Source organism: Podarcis cretensis, assembly GCF_951804945.1.
Source record: "Podarcis cretensis genome assembly, chromosome: 11".
In the NCBI taxonomy this organism is placed as follows: Eukaryota; Metazoa; Chordata; class Lepidosauria; order Squamata; family Lacertidae; genus Podarcis; species Podarcis cretensis.
Genome location: NC_137180.1, coordinates 25566895 through 25589627, shown reverse-complemented (window position 1 = coordinate 25589627; position 22733 = coordinate 25566895).

Sequence of the window (22733 nt, the reverse complement as noted above, 5' to 3'; positions counted from 1 at the left end):
AGCTCAGGCATTCTGCTGAGTCAGCCATATGGCTGAGTGAGATAAGGTGCTGATGGAGTTAATCCTTTGTGTGCTATACAACAGTTGTATTTGCTAGAATTAACCCTGCCTTTGCCGGAGAGCCAGGTGGCAAGTTGAACATGTCCTTGCTAGATAGCAGAAAGAAAATACTGGTAAATATCTAGGAGCTAAAATTATCAGTCTATGCCCTCCCTATTTGCCTGAAATGTTGCAAGCTCTGTTGATGCTGCAGTAAAATATTTAGGCAATGTTTATGGGCCTGTCTCTCTTAACACAGATTCATCAACTCATATGTTACATGTTGCAAAAACATGTAACATGTATAGCCACAGAAGTTTAGTTTTTAGATATCTGTGGGTGGTATTCAATTAAGTTCTACTCAAACACATTGAAATCAATGAGCATGGTTAAGTTCATTCATGAATTTCAATGGGTCTATGCTGAGAATAAGTTAGTAGCTTGGAATGTCAAAGGCTATGGAGAATAGCAAGATGGTTAGTAATTGCAAAATGCTATGTAAACTAATGCTATGTTGCCTGTGAAAGATGCACAAAAAGACAAGAGGGGTGTGTGCGAGCTTTGGTTGTGGTGCAGAAGCAGATCATCCAGTTCTGAAGATCCACAATTTGTCAATAAGATTTAGCATCTTCATCCTCATCTTACAGTTAGGCTCACGATGATATACATGGGTTATTTATGCTCATAACTACTACCCTGTATGGGAGGCTAGGCTGAGATAGTGATTCACCCAAGATAGCCCAGTGAACTTCATTGCTGTGCAAGGATTTGAATCTGTGGGCATTTCCAGACAGTCACTATTTTCATACTGGCAAACTCAGGTTGTGGAATTAAAACTAGTTTGGTGACCTCGTACAACAAATCCATTCCGTACAACAAATCTCTGCACTTTTAGTGATAAGGAAAGTGATGGGACAATGCACTGAATAGTGTGCCAAAATATTTATTTGACACAACATCATCAAATCTCCCCGCAAAGCATTCCGGATATATGCTTAATAAACAGGCTGCCTAGAAGCGACTACCATCTGTCCAGTTTGCCCATCACATGATATTGGTCTTCAGTCCAATGACACATGCAGTTAGCCAACAGAAAGTGGCTAATTGATTCCTGTTGGTCAATATTTCAGATAATGGGCTTTCCCCTGTTCTAAGCTTTGTATTTATACATGCTTCCTTAGTGTTGCTTCAGAGAGAGAGTCAGCATCTCAATTGTGTGTTAGAAGCACCATCTTCTCATTTAAATGATTGAAAACTTTTTCGGCGAGAATAAAAGGTTACGACTATTTTGCTCTGGCAATATCATTGCTGCCCATGTGACTCTGTTTCCTAAGGTCCTTACTTTGTGGCAGTATTGCTGACCAGACGGGTCAGCCTCAGATCAAGAGCAATTAAATTATGTGAACCAGCAGGCACAATTTGAATTGACCCTTTCCTCTCACCCTTATGATTCACTACCATAGAATTTGTTAATTGAAGGTTTTAAATACCAGTGGGTGAGAAACCGCTGTTTCTGACCCTGGATGCTCTGTTTCTGCCTTTCTTTCCTGCTTTGACACAAAGCTGTTTTTTTAACCACGAAAAACATAACTGAACTTACCCAGGGGGAGATATATTCTAAAAGAAGAAGGAAGAAATGAGAAGTGGAGAACCTTTGGCCCTCCAAATGTTGATGTGTTCAAATTCCCATCACCCTTGACTATTGCCCATGGTGGTTGGTACTGATGGGAGTTGGAGTCCAATAGCATCTGGTGAGACAAAGGTTGTCCACACCAAGAATGAATGATATACTTCATATACATGGCCAATGATACATCTGGCTAACTATAAATCAGCTCTGTGTAGAACAGGCATAGGCAAACTCAGCCCTCCAGATGTTTTGGGACTACAACTCCCATCATCCCTACCTAACAGGACCAGTGGTCAGGGATGATGGGAATTGTAGTCTCAAAACATCTGGAAGGCCAAGTTTGCCTATGCCAGATGTAAAATATACGACATTGATGAATGAGGGAGCAATCCTATATACAAGAAGCTGATGTAAACCAAGTCATTGTAAGTTAAGGCAGAGTAAAGTTACAGCAGACCAGACCAAACTCTGTTCAGTAGTTCAGTTGCCGCTGGCTGCGCTGACCTAAGCCTGGCAGACAAATCCTTTAAAAATAGTGTTTTGAGTTCCTTTTTGCCATCTTAATTGAGATTGGCTTGGCTGGTCATGTAACTGACCTGAATGGGCTTAAAAACCAACTTAAGCCTTCCTTTATTGTCTGCTATTTCCAAAGTATTAAAAATACGTAGCTCAGATATATGGAATTACCGTATTTTTCGCTCTATAACACGCACCCGACCATAACACGCACATAGTTTTTAGAGGAGGAAAACAAGAAAAAAAATATTCTAAACGAAACAAGTGGATGTATGATTTTTGTGGTTCATGCTGTGGCCACAGACATGTGATCTGACAGTGAGTTTGGAGTAGCCCAATGCAAAAACCCTGAGGATCCATGTGGATCCATGCTTTGTAACCATGTTTTTGCACCACTGCGGCCCCAGGCAACAGTGGCTGCATGTTTTTTTGGGTGCAAGATGTAGCCATGGACATGCTATGTGATCTGATGGTGAATTTGGCATGACCCAGTGCAAAAATCCTGAGGATCCATGTGGATCCGTGCTTTGTAACCACGTTTTAATTGGGGAGGGAAGGAAAAGCACTCAAGGGACAAGGAGCACGTGTGGGGTGGGTGGAGAAGGATGCTGCTAATAATGCAGAAGAGGGGTTTAAGGGGAGAAGGAACACGCATGGGGTGCGTGGAGAAGGATGCTGCTAATAATGAAGAAGAGGGGTATAAGGGAAGAAGGCTCCTCTCCTCTCCCGCTTTGCTCCTTTAAAGAAGCAGGCTCTCTGTCCCTCTCTCCTCCCCACTCAGCGGCTCTTCTCCCGCTTTGCTGTTTCAAAGCAAGCCACGGAGGAGGGAAGGAAGGGGAACCATGGATCCTCTGCTCACGACTGCAACAGATTCCCCCCACCACCACCACCACGCGTAGGCATTCCCTCCATAACACGCACAGACATTTCCCCTTACTTTCTAGGAGGAAAAAAGTGAGTGTTATGGTGCAAAAAATACAGTATATACAAGCAGAATGGAACATTCAGATCATGAACTAAACACACACATACACAAATAATAATACAAAATTTCCTAACCATATGAGAAGAGTTACACTAATAACAATAGTGGATGCAAGGTTTTACTCAAGAAGGATCTCAGGGAAACAAAAATGGAATATTGGCCCAATGTGTTATCACAGTGGAGAGACTTCAAGATGGACACGGATGGAAGAATTCCATATGGAGTAACAGAATTAACAAAAGTTAATTTAAAATAAAAATATCATTAACATTATTAATAATAATAACAATTGGGGAAATTATCTTGAACTTTTCATGGGAAAGGACATGAATGAGTCTGAGACACCTTAACTTAAAAGAAAGTGGAGAAGATGGTTGTTCACATGGACTTAAATGTTTATATATATTTTCTTCTTTCGTGTAAACAGCAGATGGAAAATCAAAAGTTCCACTTTTGTATGTCTCTTTTCTTTTGCTTTCTTTACTTTTTCTTTCTCTTTCCTCTCTTTATTTCTATTGCTCCATTTTTAAAAATTATTTTATCTTTCGTAGCTGTAGTTTTAGTGGATTATGGGAAAATCTCAATAAAAAAATCTTATTAAAAACACACACACCAAAAATGAGAATGATCTCAGGGATAAAATATAAGTAATGAGGCATTTCAGGTAAGCAAGCATTCTTTGTATATAAAGATGAAACTCTATAGAACGATTACTTATTGTTCCTTATTCTTTTGTTCTATGTTCCAATTGCTTAAACTAGGAGGCTGGCAGCCAGCACAGTGAAAGGAGAACACCAGCCCTCCTTAATCTTCATGTCACCAGAGGTACACATGGGTCACTGGTGGTGCCTTTGCTCCTGACGTACAATTTATATACTGAATAAAATTATGCCACACTAAAGCAAAATGTGACTGTTCGTTTCTTTCTTTCTTTCTTTTTGTCTCTTTTGTCCATTCAAAAAATCTTACCTTTGCTGGTTAGTTTTTCTAGCAGGGCAACCTGCCAGACTTGCTGATACCAGGTGATCAAAGTCAGCGCTTTTCACATCCTACCCCATTTTAACCATCACACTTTGTGCTGCCATCAAGCAAATCTCTTTTGCATCTTTGAATTACAGTGGTACCTCGGGTTAAGAACTTAATTCGTTCTGGAGGTCCGTTCATAACCTGAAACTGTTCTTAATCTGAGGTACCACTTTAGCTAATGGGGCCTCCCGCTGCTGCTGCACCACCACACAATTTCTGTTCTCATCCTGAAGCAAAGTTCTTAACCCGAGGTACTATTTCTAGGTTAGTGGAGTCTGTAACCTGAAGCATCTGTAACCCGAGGTACCACTGTACAGTTAAAAAAAGAAATCAGCCATTCAGTAAAAGCCTCTTTCTTGTTTATATATTTATTTATTTATTTATTTATTTATTTATTTGTCACTGCAGTAGACTAACAAACTAACAGCAGTGCTCCTAGTGATCTCCGAGTTCATCTCATCATGCCTTTGATGAAGGATGCTATGTCACAATATGGTATCTTTCAAGGTGCATTATGTAGGGGTGGGATATGGTTGCCCTACTGGGGGTAGTCATGTTGTCTTCTCAATATAGCATGCTTTTTCAGATGCGTTGTGGGCTGAGATTGTGAGGCGTACCAGCAACACTTTATCATGGGAGCGGGAATGTATAAAGAAAAAGAACCATCTGCTGAGCTGATTCTTTAAAATGTAAGCACCCTGACTGTGAAAGTTGAAAAATGTTGTCAACTCAACCCAGAGGTAGTCAATGGACGTGGACCACAGCTCTCATCATTCCTAGTAATCTGTCATCAGGGATGATGACAACTGTAGCCCAATAGAGTCTGGAGGGCATAATGTTTTCTATGCCTGGTTCAACCATTGATGACAGGCTTCTTTTCACCTCATTCTCATCCCATGTATGATTTAGTTGAAATTCCTGCAATGCATGGGGGTTGGACTAGATGAACCGTGGGGTCCCTTCCAGCTCTATACTTATTTGGTTCTATGATTCATATCCCTGCACATCTGCGAAAAAAGTTATATCCAGAACTTTTTGCACAGCCATATATTTAGTGTCAAAGTTAGCAATTGAGAATGGGATGCAGGCAAACTCATTTCATCTTGACAAACACTTCTCAGGAATGGCAGCTGGCTAGAAGAAGAGTGTGGATGGGCATCCCATATATTTGCAGACCGATCTCTTAAAATATGTCAGTATTTTTGATGCCTTTGAAACACAAATGAGGAGTAAATACAACACAAAGCCAGATGCACAGATGGGCTTCTGTTGCCACCTTCTTCAATCAAAGGAAAGGTAGCAAAATCAAGTTAAATGATGAGTTATCGAAATCAAAGTTAGGTTAACAGCAAAATCAAGTTAGCCAAAATGTAGGAAAAAAACACATGTTATGCAATTAGTCCCCCCCTTGCTTTAGCTTGTTAGTAACATTTATCTTTCTAGGCAGTGTATTACTTAGATAAATGTGCATCAGTACCAGCATGTAAATATAATGCACAGTTCAATATAATATATGTGCCAGAACAATAATGACTATCTTTGAGTTCATTACTTCAGGTTTCATAGTACAGGGGGAGAAACCCAGCGTTTATACCTTTTAATATAATTCCACAAAGATTATTTAATTATAGTAAAAGAGCCTTACAGGGCAAAGATTACGTTGGGTCTCACCACGAGGGCTTTCTTATTTACAGTGGCTATTTGTTTATTCCCCAGTATATACCTCCAAATCCCTCATTAATTATCTGTAAGCTTCCAATTTGAAATAGAGTTCTGAAAGGCCTAGAATCATCACATGCTTCTCTCTGCCTGAGGGGCACTGCAATTTTAATATACTATACAGGACCCCAAGGCTATATCCAACTATTATTCTGCACATTATACAATATTGCGAAAGCACATAATGAAGCAAGTTTAAGCACTAATCAAATATTTAAATAAATGCATTCCAGTGGACAGCAACAAAGTCAGCCTGTTTGCTTAGTTGGTGAATCTGTTGACTAAATCAACTCATTATTTTAACAGAATTGTTTGATGGATGCTTTAATACTAAGGCATTCTTCTAAATGGTCTGTTTTGGGCTACAAAAGCAATCCACATTAGCAGGAGTGCTTTCCAGAGGCATATGAAAAAGTTTGCTTAATTGGGAATTTTGGAGGGGCAGGGGAGAATTAGTGATAGAAGGCATGTTCAGGCATGCACATAGACTGTGTATCACTCATAGATGGGGAAGAAAGAGCACAGGTAAGCCTCCAGTGTTCCTTTGCGTGTTGCTCACGTGTCCCAATTTTCCTGGGACATTCAGGCTTCTGATTTGATCCTGGAATGTCCCATTTTCCTGCTGCAGCCCTGCAGCCAAGCTCAGGGAGGAAGATGAGTCAGCGCATGCAGCCAATCTGTCAAGGTTTGGGAAATAGGCATCTTCCCCCCATGGCAGTAGATAAGAGATCAAAAGAAAGGAACACATTACCAGTTAGAATCTTTAATAATCACAGCAGGAGAACAAAGAACACGTCTTCTAGAAATGGTGGTGATCCCAATAAAGGGGCACTCCCCCCTCCATTCCTACTAATCTACCTCACTCCTAGGTCTTGTAATCTGAGTTTGTATCCTCTGTGCATTCTGTTCTGACAGATTCTGAGCTCTCCGTGACTTTGGAGAAGGGTATGGGGATGGATGCTATCCAGAGACTGTGAATCTGTTAACTCTCTCTCTTCTAGCGTTCCTTCTGCTAGCTGTTCCCCATCCAGTATTTCCTAGCTTCTGCCTTCTGAACTATGCCCCTCCGCAAACCACTGTTCCAAATCTATGCTGTCCTCCCAGGATGGTGGCTACCATCATTCTTCCTCAGTGCAGCCCTCCTCAGCACAGTCTCTTACACAGCCTTGGTACTTGCAGTGGTGCTGCACTCTCACACAATTCAAGTGGCTCCTGCAAGAGTGCAGCACCAAAAGACACACATCTCGATTTTCATCGCAGGAATGTTGGAGGGTATCATAGAATTATATAACAACAACAACAACAACCATCTTTTGCCCAAGGTGGGGCTTAAACTCACAACCCTGATATTATGAGTCTCATTGTTATGCATCCAAGTTCCCAGCTTGATAACACAGTAAGCGTCGTTAATTAAAAAGGAGGATTTATTGAAAAAACAAACAGATAGCTTCGGAAGGCTGTAACATAGCCTCCGGCATCATCAATCAAGATGACCCTTCTGAAGACTGTTTCCGGGTTCTACAGAATAAATTTTCGAACCTTGCGTCTCTTGCTTTGTTTACGTTCTAACAGCCCGCGCCTTAGCTGACTCTTAGGAGAGACTGGACTAGCTCCTACTTCTTCCCAGTCTGACAGACTACTTCCTTCCCTGTTCCCACCTGATTGAACATCCCGAGAGCTTTGGTTGGGTTGCAGCCCGCTTGCAGTCATTCCCTTATCAACTGGCATTCCAAGGGGCGGGGGAGTTGGCTCTCTCTGCTGTTCATCCTGCCTGAAAGTTAACCCTCTCTGTTGGCTGCAAACCTTCACTGGAAGCTGGCTGCAAACTTCCATTGGGAGCTGGCTCATTCCTGACACTCATGCTCTACCAACCTGAAGGTGCAGAGAGTTGAACCTGGGACTTTCTGCAAACAGAGCAGATGCTCTAGCACTGAGATATACCCTGCCTCATACTTAGTGATCACAAAGAGAAATGGTCACTATTGCTGTATACCGAGCAATAGAGACTGGCCAGTAGTCCAGCTTAAGGAGTAACAATGCTGACTGCAGGGTATTTTCAAATACTAGAGGAAGAATGTGGACAAATGGAAGTGAACCTTAAAGACACATTTAATGACCTATGGGAGCGTTAAAATGTCATTTCTATCCTTTCTAGAAAGGATTTCTATCCTTTTGACAAAAAGCCACAAAAGGAAAGACATCACAAATAATTTACTCTCTGTCTCTCTCTGCTTCTGTGTTAGCCTGCTACAGTCATACCTTGGGCTGCAGACACTTCAGGTTGTGCATTTTCGGGTTGCGCACCACACCAAACCCGGAAGTACTGGAATGGGTTACTTCCAGGTTTCGGCACTCGCTCATGCACAGAAGTGCTAAATCGCGACCTGTGCATGCACAGACACGGCGCTGCAGGTTGCGAATGCTGTGAGTTGTGAACGTGCCTCCTGCATGGATCACGTTTGCAACCCGAGCATCCACTGTATATATATTTCTTACTTTTGCTCCTTCCCTTGAAAAAGCAAAGAATGTGATTAAGATCAAATCTTTGTATTGCCCATGTTTGATATGGGCAGAGCAGTTCTAAACTTAAATTACAGTGGAACTGCAGATATGATGTCACTGTGCTATTCAACAGCTGCCATATCCCGTGCATGCTCAGCCCAGGTGGGGAGGAACGCAACACCCAGAAAATGAAATATTGATTTAAAATATGGCAGACACACCTGCACCATCCCTGAAAAAGCCAACTGATCAGATACCATGCCAGTGATGAGGCACACATGTCACATGGACACAGGCCAAACATGGGGAGAAGGGGGGCTCTGCCATGTCATCATGCCCTGCAAAATGCAAGAAATTCCAGAGATCACAGGATCAAATTTTCTGGCTTGGACATGTGAATGACGGCATGCAGAGGGTCGGGAGGCCAGCTGGCTAGCCCCAGCTGGGCCGTCTCCTTCCAGTCTTCCTACTGCGAAGACCATTGGCATCTGCTCTGATGTAAATCAGCAACCCGGGCTTCAAAGCCAGAGCACACTATCAGCAGATCGAACTGTGCACACAGAATAGGCATGAGACTTGTGGAATCATACTATAACTACAGTTTTATTAATCATAAATCAGGACAAAGAAACATCTCTCTCTCTCTCTCTCTCTCTCTCTCATCTTCTCAGAGAGAACGGGAAAAGCAAAAAGCAAAAGCTATACACAATGGAAGTTCCCAGCAAGCTGTGCTGGAATGTAAACAGACATGTGACACGCAACAGTTTCACACGTCTGCTCCTTAAGGTGGAATGGACATGTCAACAGTGAAATCACCCCTCATTATTCAGGAAGTACACATCCCTAGTAACTGCCTATCAATAGTTAACAGGTGTTATGCACAGAAGCTGAAAATTTTGCATCACAAATCTCTCAATATCTTCCATAAATATTGGAAATTCTGGTACACAGAAATCTTCTCAGTTCCACAAACAATAAGAAATAGGTAGAGCTAGATTTTCTTTTGGCAAAGATTTTTTGTAATTTCATTTTATATCATATATAAAACAGAGAGAACAATTATAACAACAGACAAAAATTAAAAGATGAAAAACAAAACTATAAATGAAGCACGTAGAATGAGTAGTTGCACATGAGTTAAAATAACAAAGTCCAAGGAAAGACTATCAACTTTATCAGATCTTCAACTATAGTTCCAGATTTATCAGACTTGTGACAAGGGAAGTCTTGGAAAATTATGTTTCTGCTGTCATAAAGGAATGTCAAATCATATAAAAGTGTCTGATGGTTCTGGTCTTTGTCAAAATCTCATTTATGCATGGTTCTCTCCATTATAGCTATATCCAGCGTAAGTGGTACCTAGAATTAAGATAAGATAAGATGTTCCCCTTTTGGTGAAAGACAAAGTATATTATATTATATCTTCCCTCTTTGTCTAATCCAGACGACTTTTCCCCCTTCTTTTGAATAATAATGGGGACAGATAACTGGTTTTTACATCTTTCTGGATAGTGATAACAACATCAAATCATTTCACAGGTAGAAGGCAAATAGTTCTGTAGCCTGGCTAATGGGTTTTGGATACTCAAGGGCATACTTCCTGTGACTTAAAGGGGAGGGGCCGAAGAGGCTTGGAGGAAATTCTGAAAATGCCTAAATAATGTTTCAAAGCTACTTAGATAAAATATCCATTATTTCCTCTTGGGTATAATATACTATTACCAAGCATCAAAATGAACCTATTGTCTTACTGTGAAAATCTTTTCTCGTCATGTAAACGGTTTTGAAAGGGCCAATTTGATGGAATAGTTTTACATTTTGGAAATTGATGCAAAAAAAAAGGGGGGGAAGGAAGAAAGATGAACTCGCACAAACACAAAGCTTCAATGAATGCTTCTTCTCCCCTTTTCTTTTGGTTGTGAAAAGCAAGAAAATTTGAGCAGTATCTACTTTTCTTTGCGAAGTACAGTAGTACCTCGGGTTAAGTACTTAATTCGTTTCGAAGGTCCATACTTAACCTGAAACTGTTCTTAGCCTGAAGCACCACTTTAGCTAATGGGGCCTCCTGCTGCCTCTGCGCCACCAGAGCATGATTTCTGTTCTCATCCTGAAGCAAAGTTCTTAACCTGAAGCCCTATTTCTGGGTTAGCGGAGTCTGTAACCTGAAGCATATGTAACCCGAGGTACCACTGTATAAAATTTGGTTTCCTTGTACAGTGGTACCTCGGGTTAAGTACTTAATTCATTCCGGAGGTCTGTTCTTAACCTGAAACTGTTCTTAACCTGAAGCACCACTTTAGCTAATGGGGCCTCCCGCTGCCACCACGCTGCCGGAGCACGATTTCTGTTCTTATCCTGAAGCAAAGTTATTAACCCAAGGTACTATTTCTGGGTTAGCGGAATCTGTAACCTGAAGTGTATGTAACCTGAAGCCTATGTAACCCGAGGTACCACTGTACGTAAATTCCTGCTGCCTTCCTTTTAGATCTTCTACTCCCTCTTTGTCTATCTGCCTACCATTTATACCAGCATTTGTGTTCCACAGTGGTGGCTTGAAAAGGCCACCTCCAATTTGCCACCCCCTTTTCTGTAGTGCCACTGGGAATGAAGAGCAGTGGTATAGAAAGCTTCACTCAGGGCTGGCCCTGAACTCAGCAAGAAAAGAGGGATTAGGATAAAGCTAGAATTAGTTGGCTTTTCCTGTCATTGACTCCACCTCTTGTTAGCGTCGCTACATTCTACTCTACCATTGTCAGTGGGCACAGGCCACCACTGACTACAAAACTAGTAATGTAATAGTATTCGCCACCACACCTGAAGCAGCAGGCCAGATTATGAGCCCCAGAACATGCCATGTGGCAAAGGAGAAAAATGGCTGGGAACTACTGTTGTATCTGGGGTATCTGCTGCCTGAGGTGGTTGCCTCACTCTGCCTAATGATAGGGCAGACCCTGGCTTTTGATGGATTTAACAGAAAATAAGAAGAGTCTGGTGGGGAGTCAGAAGTTCCTTCCTGGACCAGAACTGTAAGTTCTGTCCCTCAAAAGCAGGGCTACTCTTGTGGTTCCTGAAATGGAACTGAAACAGTCCTGCAAGGTACATAACTTTGTACTCCAAACCCTACAGCCAGTGCCAGATTTACGTATAAGCTAAACAAGCTATAGCTTAGGGCCCCACTCTCTTGGGGCCCCCCAAAAAAATTAAAGAAAAAAAAAAACCCTGGATGTACATTTCCAAAATATAAGATAAAAAACAAAATGGCTTTAAATACCTATTAGGTCCATAAATTACCAAATAGCACATATTTGACACAAAAACAGTGACAATTTGTTGTTGACAAAGGACAGCTGGACATATAAAGGGCCCCATTAACTTCAGTAGCTTAGGGCCTCATCAAATCTAAATCCGGCCCTGCCTACAGCTTCATCCATGAACTCATGAGGTGGTAATAAAGAAACCTGCTCTCTCCTTCGCCAACTATATGGAAACGATAATACTTGCCAATCTTTTGGGAAGGTTGTGAGGATTACTGAGATAAAAGGAGAATCCCTAAGCACATTGTAGCTCTTGTGAGAAAGGTACGCAACCACACTCTACCGTTCCACATCAGCTCTTCACATTCCTTAGACGTAATATTCATTCTAATAAGCCTGTATGTTTGAGGAAGCTTATTGTCACTTTTACGAATGTATATTTGGTTTGATTCACTTGCAACCACAATGGGCACAGACTTTCTACCGCATTAGTTCAGCTAAAATGAACAGGATTTATGCAAGAAACCAGATGTGATCTTGTGCCGTTCCCATTCATTATCGTAGAGCTTGCATTATCGTGGAGTCCTCAGTAGATTGTGCCCCTTGTGGATAAGGTTTCTTTCCCAAACATACAGACTCAAGCAGTTTGTAACAGCCCTGGATATTTATGACAAACTCATGAAATTTTACAACTCCTTGTAGAGTCTGCGAAATTACCTTCAGACCTTGTGCTGAATTAGTTCTGTTGTTTTATCCTTACAGATTCATTATATTTCTTTTGGCCAGGTACATGCTGAAACTGAATTTTTACCAAGGCCCAAATTAAGTAGGCATCTTGCATTGATTTCTTTTTCGTGTGTGAATCATTACATTTAGACTACCAGGAGAAAGTGGGAGAATTGTTTTTGTTTTAAAAAGCTTTCAGAAGTTAAATTAATCTTAAGCAGTGCGTGTGAGTGTGCATGTTTGCATATGCATGCATAAACGAGTCATTTGGTTTCTTTACTGGTGTGCAATGGACAGATGGTATTATCTAAACATGCAGAGAGAGTTTGGGGGTGGGGTTTCTGTACTGGGGTGGTAATAAGTAGATTGGGATCTTCCTTAGAAAAATAATGCAAAAAGGAAAAAAAGAAATCTGGGTGATGTGAGATAGATAAACAATATCAACAAAATGACTTTCCTAAACAATTACATTATTGAAATTAAGAAAGCAGGCAGGGGTGCCAGGAGTGGATTTTGGGGCAGAAAGACTGTGAGTTCCATCTACTTCTGATGCGCAGAACAAATTCCTGGGTTGAGAATCTTTTTAGTTTAAGGTCCTGCTCAGTCCTAGTTAAAAATAAAGTAGATCTCACAAGTCAGGTAGAACAGATACATGTGTCGTTTCAGACTTTAGTATGTGTTCATTTATAAATCTTTTCCATCTCAAACCCACATTAATCTGCTTTCCTCAAGGAAAAAAAAGACCATTAATATTAAAAATATCTAAATAGGTATTTTTGACCATATATTTCACAAGACACTTATTTCTAGGTATATTTACTTTCAAAAGATGTGTTATTAAACATAAGTTGATCTTATCTGAACCAAGAACTGTAGCTTATATTCAGTATTTGCTTGGAAAAATTGTAACTAAAGATTATTGCAATATCATGATGAGATATAAACAGTGTTAAATAACAGTATTGCCATTTGAAAGCTCTCTAATGCAAGATCTGTAATGCTTATTGCACTTCAAACCCATTTTTACACTAACATTTAAAGTCTTAAAAAAAATCTAGCAAGACAAACCAAGGAAAACACAATGTACTTTCTCTTTTGATTCACTTCTCTTCAAATGATTACTTTACATTTAGTGGCATTCAGCTGCCTTTTTTCCATTTAGTGGTAAAGTCTTTAAAAAGATGTTGACCCAAACAACAACAACATAATAATACCATGCATTGGTAGCGCTGCTTTGATCCTAATGGATGCTGCAGACATTATCATGAATATAATAATGATATTCAGATTGTATGGATAGATTTGCAACCCTGCTGCTGATGTTGAAAGCAACAAGGTCACATGCCTTCGAGGTAGGTTAAGCTCCAGAGCAAGCATTCAACAAACTCCAATTCAAAAGAATCACGTATATGTTTGAAATCAAAGCAAATTTGGTGATCCCATTAATAAAGTTCATATTTTGAAGTTTAGTTGACAAGATGCTTAGTACTCCTTTGTTAGCTTGGCTATTCATTTCATAAGTAAAATTGACACCCTCTCTTGCTGGAAGCCCATCCAACTGATCATGTTAGCAAGATTTTTCACCATATGGAAACAGAAACATGAGCAAGTCCATACATTAGAGATAACAACAACAACAACAACAACAACAACAATAACAATAATAATAAATTTTATTTATACCCTGCCCGCCTCAGCCAAGACCGGGCTCAGGGTGGCTAACAACCAATAATAAAAACAAGTTGATTAAAATACTATTTAAAAAACAAGATTAAAATACAACATTAAAACATTAAAAAATAGGAAACATGTGACCTTCCCGGTGTTGTTGAAATTCCCCTTGGGGATTCAAGTATGGAGGATCATACCAAATCCTCTCTCTCTCTCTTTTTAAATATTTTTTAAATTCAATTTTACAAATAAGTTTCCAAAAATCATATAACATATATTCATATCTTATACATTATTTTGGACTTCCATCAACTACATCTGAAGATTTTTCAATATTTTTCACTTAATCTGCATTTTGCTAATTTCACTATTACTTTTAATACTCCTTAATTAATACTTCTATTCATAAATTATTCTGCAATATTTCAAACAGTTCTCCTTACAAAACTTCTTGCATTCCTACTAGCGTAATCTGTTGATTACAGTTGCTTTTCAGATAGTTCACATATTTACTCCAGTCTTCTGTGAACCTCTGGTCCCATCGGTTTCAGATCCTTCCTGTCATCTTATCCAAATCTGCGTAGTCCATTAACTTCTTATTGTTTCCGTTTCTGTGCCAAAAATGTTATTGCTGCCGTTGTCACGCATAAAAAACAGTTTATTATCTTGTCTATTAATGTCCTTACCTACAATACCAAGTAAAAATGTTTCTGGTGTTGTTGTTTTTAATAAATGTATATTTCGACATCTTTTTCATCTCATTATATATCATTTCTCAGAAGCTTCATACCAAATTCTCAGTAGGGCCGACTTTATTCAGTAATGCATTACTGGACAGAGTTCAAAGAGTATGCAAGAACATTTCCATTAGGTTGCTCAGCGGCACTCATTGTATGTTTCCAAATGGCAGTTGTGTCAGTTTCCGCTGGCATATTTCTACCCAATTTCAAACGTCAGACATGGCGTGCAAATAGATCTGATACATGTGTGGGACTGGAAAAAATGCCGATGCCACAAAAGTGTCCATTGTGAAGCAGAAGAATCTATTGTGGTGCAATTCTAGCCATGTCTACTCAGATGTAAGCCCTATTAAATTCAACGGGGCATGCTCCCAGGGAAGTGATGTGTGGATGGCAGCCTATCACAACTCCCCTACACATTCCCTAAGGTGAAAGAACATTTAGAAGTTTCTATAGTATGAAAATGGTTTCAAAACACACCTTCTCTGCCTGCTTTCTGATGGTTCCTCTCTTGTATGTACATTGGTACCTCGGGTTAAGAACTTAATTCATTCCGTAGGTCCGTTCTTAACCTGAAACTGTTCTTAAGCTGAGGTATCACTTTAGCTAATGGGGCCTCCCACAGCCGCCACACCACCAATTCTGTTCTCATCCTGAAGCAAAGTTCTTAACCCGAGGTACTATTTCTGGGTTAGTGGAGTCTGTAACCTGAAGCGTCTGTAACCTGAAGCGTCTGTAACCCGAGGTATCACTGCACCAGCTAAGCTGTTTAGGAAAAAATACCCCAAAAAATAAAATAAAATGCAGACTTTCTGAGGTGCAGGAGTCAGGACATTATTACAGAAGGCTGGAATATTTGAACCCCCACATTCAGGATCAGAGATAATCTGCAGTTTTATTATATGAAAGGTCATGATATCTCTTCTATAGGTGTAGCTTGTATATTATAGATCATGAACTGTGCCATAATAAGTTCTTGGGCTTTAAGACTGGGTGGATAAATGTCACCTAACTGAACACAAGAAAAATATAATATCTGTTTCAGCATTCATAGTACTGAAACTACTGATGCTTCAAATCTCTCATGTGACTCTCCTTCCCCTCCCCACTACTGCCTTAATGCTTTTGTGCAGCAATATTATGATATGTACTTACACAACTGGTACCAAATGCAGGTAAACTTCAACAGGAACCCATAAATTTGTAAGCTATAAGTTTTATATCAGAGGTAGCCAATGTGACACTCCCATCAGCCCAGCCAGCAGGACCAATGGACAGGAATGATGGGAGTTGAGAGTCCAACAACATCTAAAGAGCTCAACATTGGCTATCAATTTTATATACTACATATAATGTAGTAATACGTAATGTGTGACAATTTATTCCAGGCATCAGACTACTGAAAGGCAACAGCTTCAATTGACCACTGTGGATCTGTTAAATAAAACCGTTAATTAAGAAGTCAAACATGCCAGTTACATTCTAGTTGGCTATCGGCCCTAACAGTGCCTTTCTGAACGGTTGCATGCTTTTTTCTAATTGTAGTGAAAATGTAACTTGAAATTAATTACCGTAGGTATGAGATGCTGTAGAGAAATAAACATCAGGCCAGTGGAAGATACATTAACAGTCTTTTAGATAAAAGCATAATCAGGGATTGTGCAGAACCATAACTAATAACATTTCCTGCTCCTTATAAAGTAATATGTATGACAGCTTTATGATTAAATTATTTCAGTATGCTGCAGAGGGAATTAAAAAAGAATCATTGTAAAGTGAACCAAATAGCTATATTAAACATTTCTACTCAAGACCCATAATCTTTAGTATTTGCAACAACTTTAATTAGCATTATGTTCTCATGTAATATTTGGGCACCTTTCGTTTCTGGTGCATATTGCAGGCTTTCTCCTATCTCTTCCATTGTTAAGCCCTATTATTAATTTGTATTTCTTTCAGGTTTTATTTGCATCTATCTATCTAGAATTCTCAGGAAAGCTCAGGGTGGGGTCAGCCCTAGGAAGGATGCTGTTATCTCTAGGGTCATTGGTAAGTGACAGACTCTTTCCTCCCCATGAAATTTGGAGGATACAATAAATATCTCTTCATGACTTGTATATGGGAAGATGTAGTTCCACATGAAAAACAAACAGTTTCTACTTCTTCTCCTAAATCACTGTAATTGGAGTATACTGGGAAAATTGTTCATTGTGATTAAAATCTAGATCTGTCCATCCAAATGACAGATTCTCTCCTCTCCCCTTTCAAGCTTTGGGCATTTTCATGCTTGATGGTGTGTGTGTGTGTGTGTGTGTGTGTGTGTGTAGTGGCGTAGCGTGGGTTGTCAGCACCCGGGGCAAGGCAAGTAATTTGTGCCCCCTAACCCGTGGATTTGCGCCCCCTAACCCGTGGATTTGCCCTAACCCCAGATGTTGCGCCCGGTGCGGCCAGCCCCCCCTGCACCCCCACGCTACGCCACTGTGTGTGTGTGTGTAGATATAGATAGATAGACAGATAGGCAGACAGACAGATGATAGATAGTCAAAGCCAGAGGATGATCCAGCAGCTTAAGGAGTTGCTGGGTAGTATTCAACTAAGTCCTACTCAGTCCTATTGAAATTAATGAACCTAGAATACTCCCAGAAGTATCTTCTAAGTAGAACTAGCTCTGCCTGTCACCCCATGATCTCTCTCAAGAAGCCTTGCTAATGGAACAGACCAATTTAGAAACTTGAAAATTTTACATAAGGTAAAGGGTAAAGGGACACCTGACCATTAGGTCCGGTCATGACCGACTCTGGGGTTGTGGTGCTCATCTCGCTTTGTTGGCTGAGGGAGCCAGCTTACAGCTTCCAGGTCATGTGGCCAGCATGACTAAGCCGCTTCTGGTGAACCAGAGCAGAGCACGGAAACACCGTTTACCTTCACACTGGAGGGGTACCTATTTATCTACTTGCACTTTGACGTGCTTTCGAACTGCTAGGTTGGCAGGAGAAGGGACCGAGCAACGGGAGCTCACCCTGTCACAGGGATTCGAACGCCGACCTTCTGATCGGCAAGCCCTAGGCTCTCCAAAACCTCCAAAACCTTCCCTCCAAAAGCCCTAGGCTCTCCAAAACCGTTCCTCCAAAACCTTCCATACCTCACCCCAATTAACTTTGTAATTTAGGATACACACAAAGACAGCACACATCAGTATTATCTACTGCAGCCATGAAAGGGAAGCTAGCTGTTCTTTATTTTGAGTCATAGGACAACTGTGAATGTTGAGATAGCCCAGGATCCTGTAGGACCAAAACCACTGTGCTGACTAAAGAATGTTAGATTATAATTTATAGTCACTGAATATAACTGATTCATTTGAGGCCTCACGTGATATTAATTCTGCATGTTCTAACACAAATATTCCCCAAATCATCCTCAGAAAGCTCCTAAGATATAATTCATCCAGACATCCTGAAGACTATGATTGCAGCCAGATGGTATCTTTAAAAGCATTGGGCATCATTATATGTAAAAAAAATAGGTTCTATATTCTGCTGATGATTAGAGAAATAATGCAGTAAATGCTTCAAGCACCTGTTATTTGTGCCACAATTAGATTTTTCATTAAAAGGCACAAAGTGAACAAAAGACTTAGTTTATGGTTTCATTACAACTAAGTGGTCCTTGGTGAATTGTAGTCCAATATGCTTTTTAATTTCTAACACTTGGACTTTGCTATCATAGGAGCTTTTAACTGCTATGTCAGTTAGTGGGATGGCTGATAGTTGGGTATTTCAATAATTAGCCAAGTATTTTGTTGAAATAACTGTATCAAATGAAAAACCTTCTTTTTCCATTTACTGCTGAGGACTTGACAGTGTAGCGAAACTTCCAAAGCCTCATGAGACCTAATCAGTTTTGACACTGGTCCACTGGCTTCAGAATTTCCAAAGATGTGATAGCAAAAATTTCAAAGAAACTATTCTCATTTGCATACCTGTAGCATAAGAGCCAAGCTACATGATCAGGAGATTCACCCTGGTGCTAGCCATTCTGAACTTGTGCACAGGAAGAAATTGATATGTGGACTCGTTTCCATGTAACCCACCACAGCAAAGCCTAACCCCACCTATAATAATTAGGAAGATTGAACTCAGAAAGTTTTGTTTCCACATGTTTAGGACCTGGCTAGCAGATTGCTATCATGGGGAGCCACATGCTTGAATGTTGTCCTATATAAGAACATTTGTTTATTAACTTTATAAGGGTGCTTTAATCCTGGTTGGCTTAACAATACCATATTTAAAAAACACAGTACAGAATAATTAAGGGAACAATCCTAACTCTTGTCTGGGACCTTTGGGACTGAACCAATAGTGGAGACCACCTGCTATTCATACCATTCAGTGTGGAAGCTGAGAGGCAATACATCCCATCTTTTGTTGTACCAGCTCCAGGTACAACAAAATCAACACTGTTCAAACCTGTTGCCTGTAGCTAGGTAGGCTTACGATCCAACAGCTTCTTGGGTAGCCCAGCTATGTGCCATGCCTGCCTCTTCCTCACCCCATACATGCCCCATGCAATGGAGGGAGAGAGGTTTCACTGGCTACCACTGAAACTTTGGGTAGCTTTCATGTCTGGACACAGGATAAGTAAAGCTGGGCAGAAGAAGACCATCACTGCAGGCCAACACGGTCCAATGAAGCTGTATTTGATTGTGAAGAAGAAGAAGAAGAAGAGGAGGAGGAGGAGGAAGAAGGATGCTGTGTTCCCATCATCCCTACAGTTCCCATCATCCCTGACCATTGGTCATGCTGCTGATCACTGTGGTCCAATAACATATGGATAGTACTATATGGCCTAGTCCTTGCTTAATACATGATCTGGAAACTGGGGTAGTGAACACACAGTGGCTTGGAGGCAAGAAGGTAATACAATGAAGAGGAAGTACTCCTGCTTTGCATGGGGTTTCCCTAAGTTATGCCAATTCCCTCTTCCTACTGCAGGTCTTCTTTTCACATGTCATGGCATTCCAATGAGTTCCCCAACCTTCAGGGGATGTATGAGTGTACTGTGGGAAGAAAGAAGCACCATTCCAAAGGGTAGAAATCTACCCATGGACTTGTGGATCCAAGCCATTGTGTCTCCACTACATTGCACAGATAGCATGGTGTATAAGTGGGAAAGTAGCACAAACCACATCTTCTCATCTTAGCCTGTATTTTGTGTGTGGATAGAAAGGAGGAATGATCATGGAAATATAGAAAAGCAAGAGGGCTCTCTTTCCCCCTCGCCAATCCTGGCTTGATGCAAGTCAGTATTATACAGCAGAACTGTGTACTGGAGACATGTTCACCACAGTGGAACAGCAAGAGACACCTGTGGACAGTGGAGTGGAAAATAAAAAGCAGAGAAGTGTGGTGGACCAGGGAAAACAACAAAGAGTTGCTTATGCAGAAGATGGTCTTTATTTCTTTCCCAAGCCTTGCTTCAGTGAAAAGACTGGCCTTGATTTTCTCATGCAGCTATTTAGCCCTGAACTCATGTTATTTATTTGCTTACTATATTTGTATGGTTTCCCAATACCCTGGCAGCTCCTAAGAATTAAAAGGAAAAAAAAAATGCTAAAAAGGCAGCACTAAACATTATAAGAAGCATAAAATAAAACCCTTCTGTCTGGCTGATGTACAAGAAAACAGTAAGTCTGAAAAGGTAGCCTAACCCTGTGAAATAGAAAAACACCAGCCTTCCATTTCTATCTAAAGTGGAACCTCTCCCTTAACGTAAACTTCTCTGCCTTGCAAATGCACACCTTTACAGAAGTTTTGATTTTAATGAATACAAACATTACATTTTTATCAGTGCTTTATAATAACTTGTGCTCAAATCCTGCTTGTGGGTTTCCCAAGAGCATCTGAGGACCCACTGTGAAAACAGGAGGCTAGATTGCACCAGGCCTTTGCATGATCCTACCAAAATTCTTAACTATAACCAACATTTATTTTTTATTTTTTAAAAAGATTTATATACCACCCTTCATTAAAAGATCTCAGGGCGGTTCACAAAAATCCAAGAAGGAAAAATAACAAATGACATTCATATATATACAAAGGGATGTGGGTGGTGCTGTGGTCTAAACCACCGAGCCCCTTGGGCTTGCTGATTGGAAGGTTGGCAGTTCGAATCCCCATGAGGGGATGAGCTCCCATTGCTCGGTCCCAGCTCCTGCCAACTTAGCAGTTTGAAAGCTGTGGTGGGAAGGTAAACGGTGTTTCCATGCGCTCTGGTTTTGTCACGGTGTCCTGTTGGGCCAGAAGTGGTTTAGTCATGCTGGCCACATGACCCAGAAGGCTGTCTGTGGACAAACGCTGGCTCCCTTGGCCTGAAAGCGAGATGAGGCAACCCCATAGTCGCCTTTGGCTGGACTTAACCATCCAGGGGTCCTTTACCTTTACCTTACACACACACACACACACACACACACACACACCCCACACCCTTGAAAGGCCTTTTTTTTTTTTTACAGGAAACAGTATAAAACAGCATTTTGCTGCCTCTCTATGTTTTGCAGCAGGAAGCAGAAAGAGTGGGTCTCTGAGAAAAATGGTGGCTTAGCTGCTACATTAGATTCTGAAGTTATTATATCATTCAGCAGAGTGATGCCTTCTCCCCAGACAGGTGATAACAAATTCTTAACCTTTAGCTTTCTCCCAGTCTCTTCTTTGGTCCCTCGGTGTACGGAGAGGTGATAATAACTTTATTGGTCTGTCATGTGCTATACTGTGCGCAGCTGCTTGATTAGTATTGCTTTTGACCTAATGCCCACTAAAAATGAAGACAGAATTGAGTTCAATATTGCATTTCAGAGGTGAAAAGACCACATTTCCTCAACAAAACCATGCGCTCCAATCTGTTTCCATCGGAGGCACCTGCTTCAAGGCCCATAAAGCCAACTTGCCGACTTTTTGAATTGACTTTTTATAAGGAATATCACACCACGTATCCTCAGGGGGGTATGGTGAAAGAACTTTGTGTCTTCTGAATGGCACAGGGAGCAGTGATTTATATCATGGTTCTTAGTAAGCAAAGGAGGAGAAACCGTTTTGATGACTTTGGAAAAGCTAAACAGGGTCAGGAGCTGTGCATCTTGTCCCTGAATTTTACAGCTGTAAATGCTCCACGTTAGATTTATTCTATTTTTTTTTTTATTTATTGCTTCAGCCTAACTAGGATGCGGAAGACAGAATTGTGACTTTTCCTCCAAGGAGTTCAAGATTGTGTTCATGGTTTTCCCCTCCCAATTGTATTCTCACAGCAACCCTGTTAGGTAGGTTAGGCTGAGAGACAGCGAGCAGCTCAAGGTCAGGCAGTGAACTTCATGACTGAGTGGCAATTTGAACACCAGACTCACAGATCCTAGTCCAACACTCTAACCACTACACTGCACTGCAGAGCCATCAGTGAATTGCAATGTTTGTGAATTGTTCTTCTATCATTTCAAAAACATGTTATAAGGCACAGGGAGAAGGATCTCAAACTATGACTCTCAACTCAGGAAACTTATTTCCAGGGCCACCAGACCCCTGTTTCCATGGTAACCCCGACAGGCCTAGCCCTTGCTCGAAAACACCAGGCTGCTTGAGTACTCAGGCAGCTGACCTCAAGGGTGAAACTAGTCTATCAGGCTCTGCAGAGCTCTAGCCTCATCTCTCTGACCCTCTTTCTATCTCTAGCCGTGATCAAGAACTGACACCTGTCTTGGACCCTGTACCTGCTTCTGGCTGTCTTGGTTGAGCAGCTTCCCCCCCCCCCAGCCCTTGTACGTGACCATTGGCTGCTTAATCCCTAGAGCACCCTCAAAATTAGCAATATATGCATTCCTTTAGAATATGCCCAACTTTTTCAGAAGTATTCATAGAAGAGGGATAGACAACCTT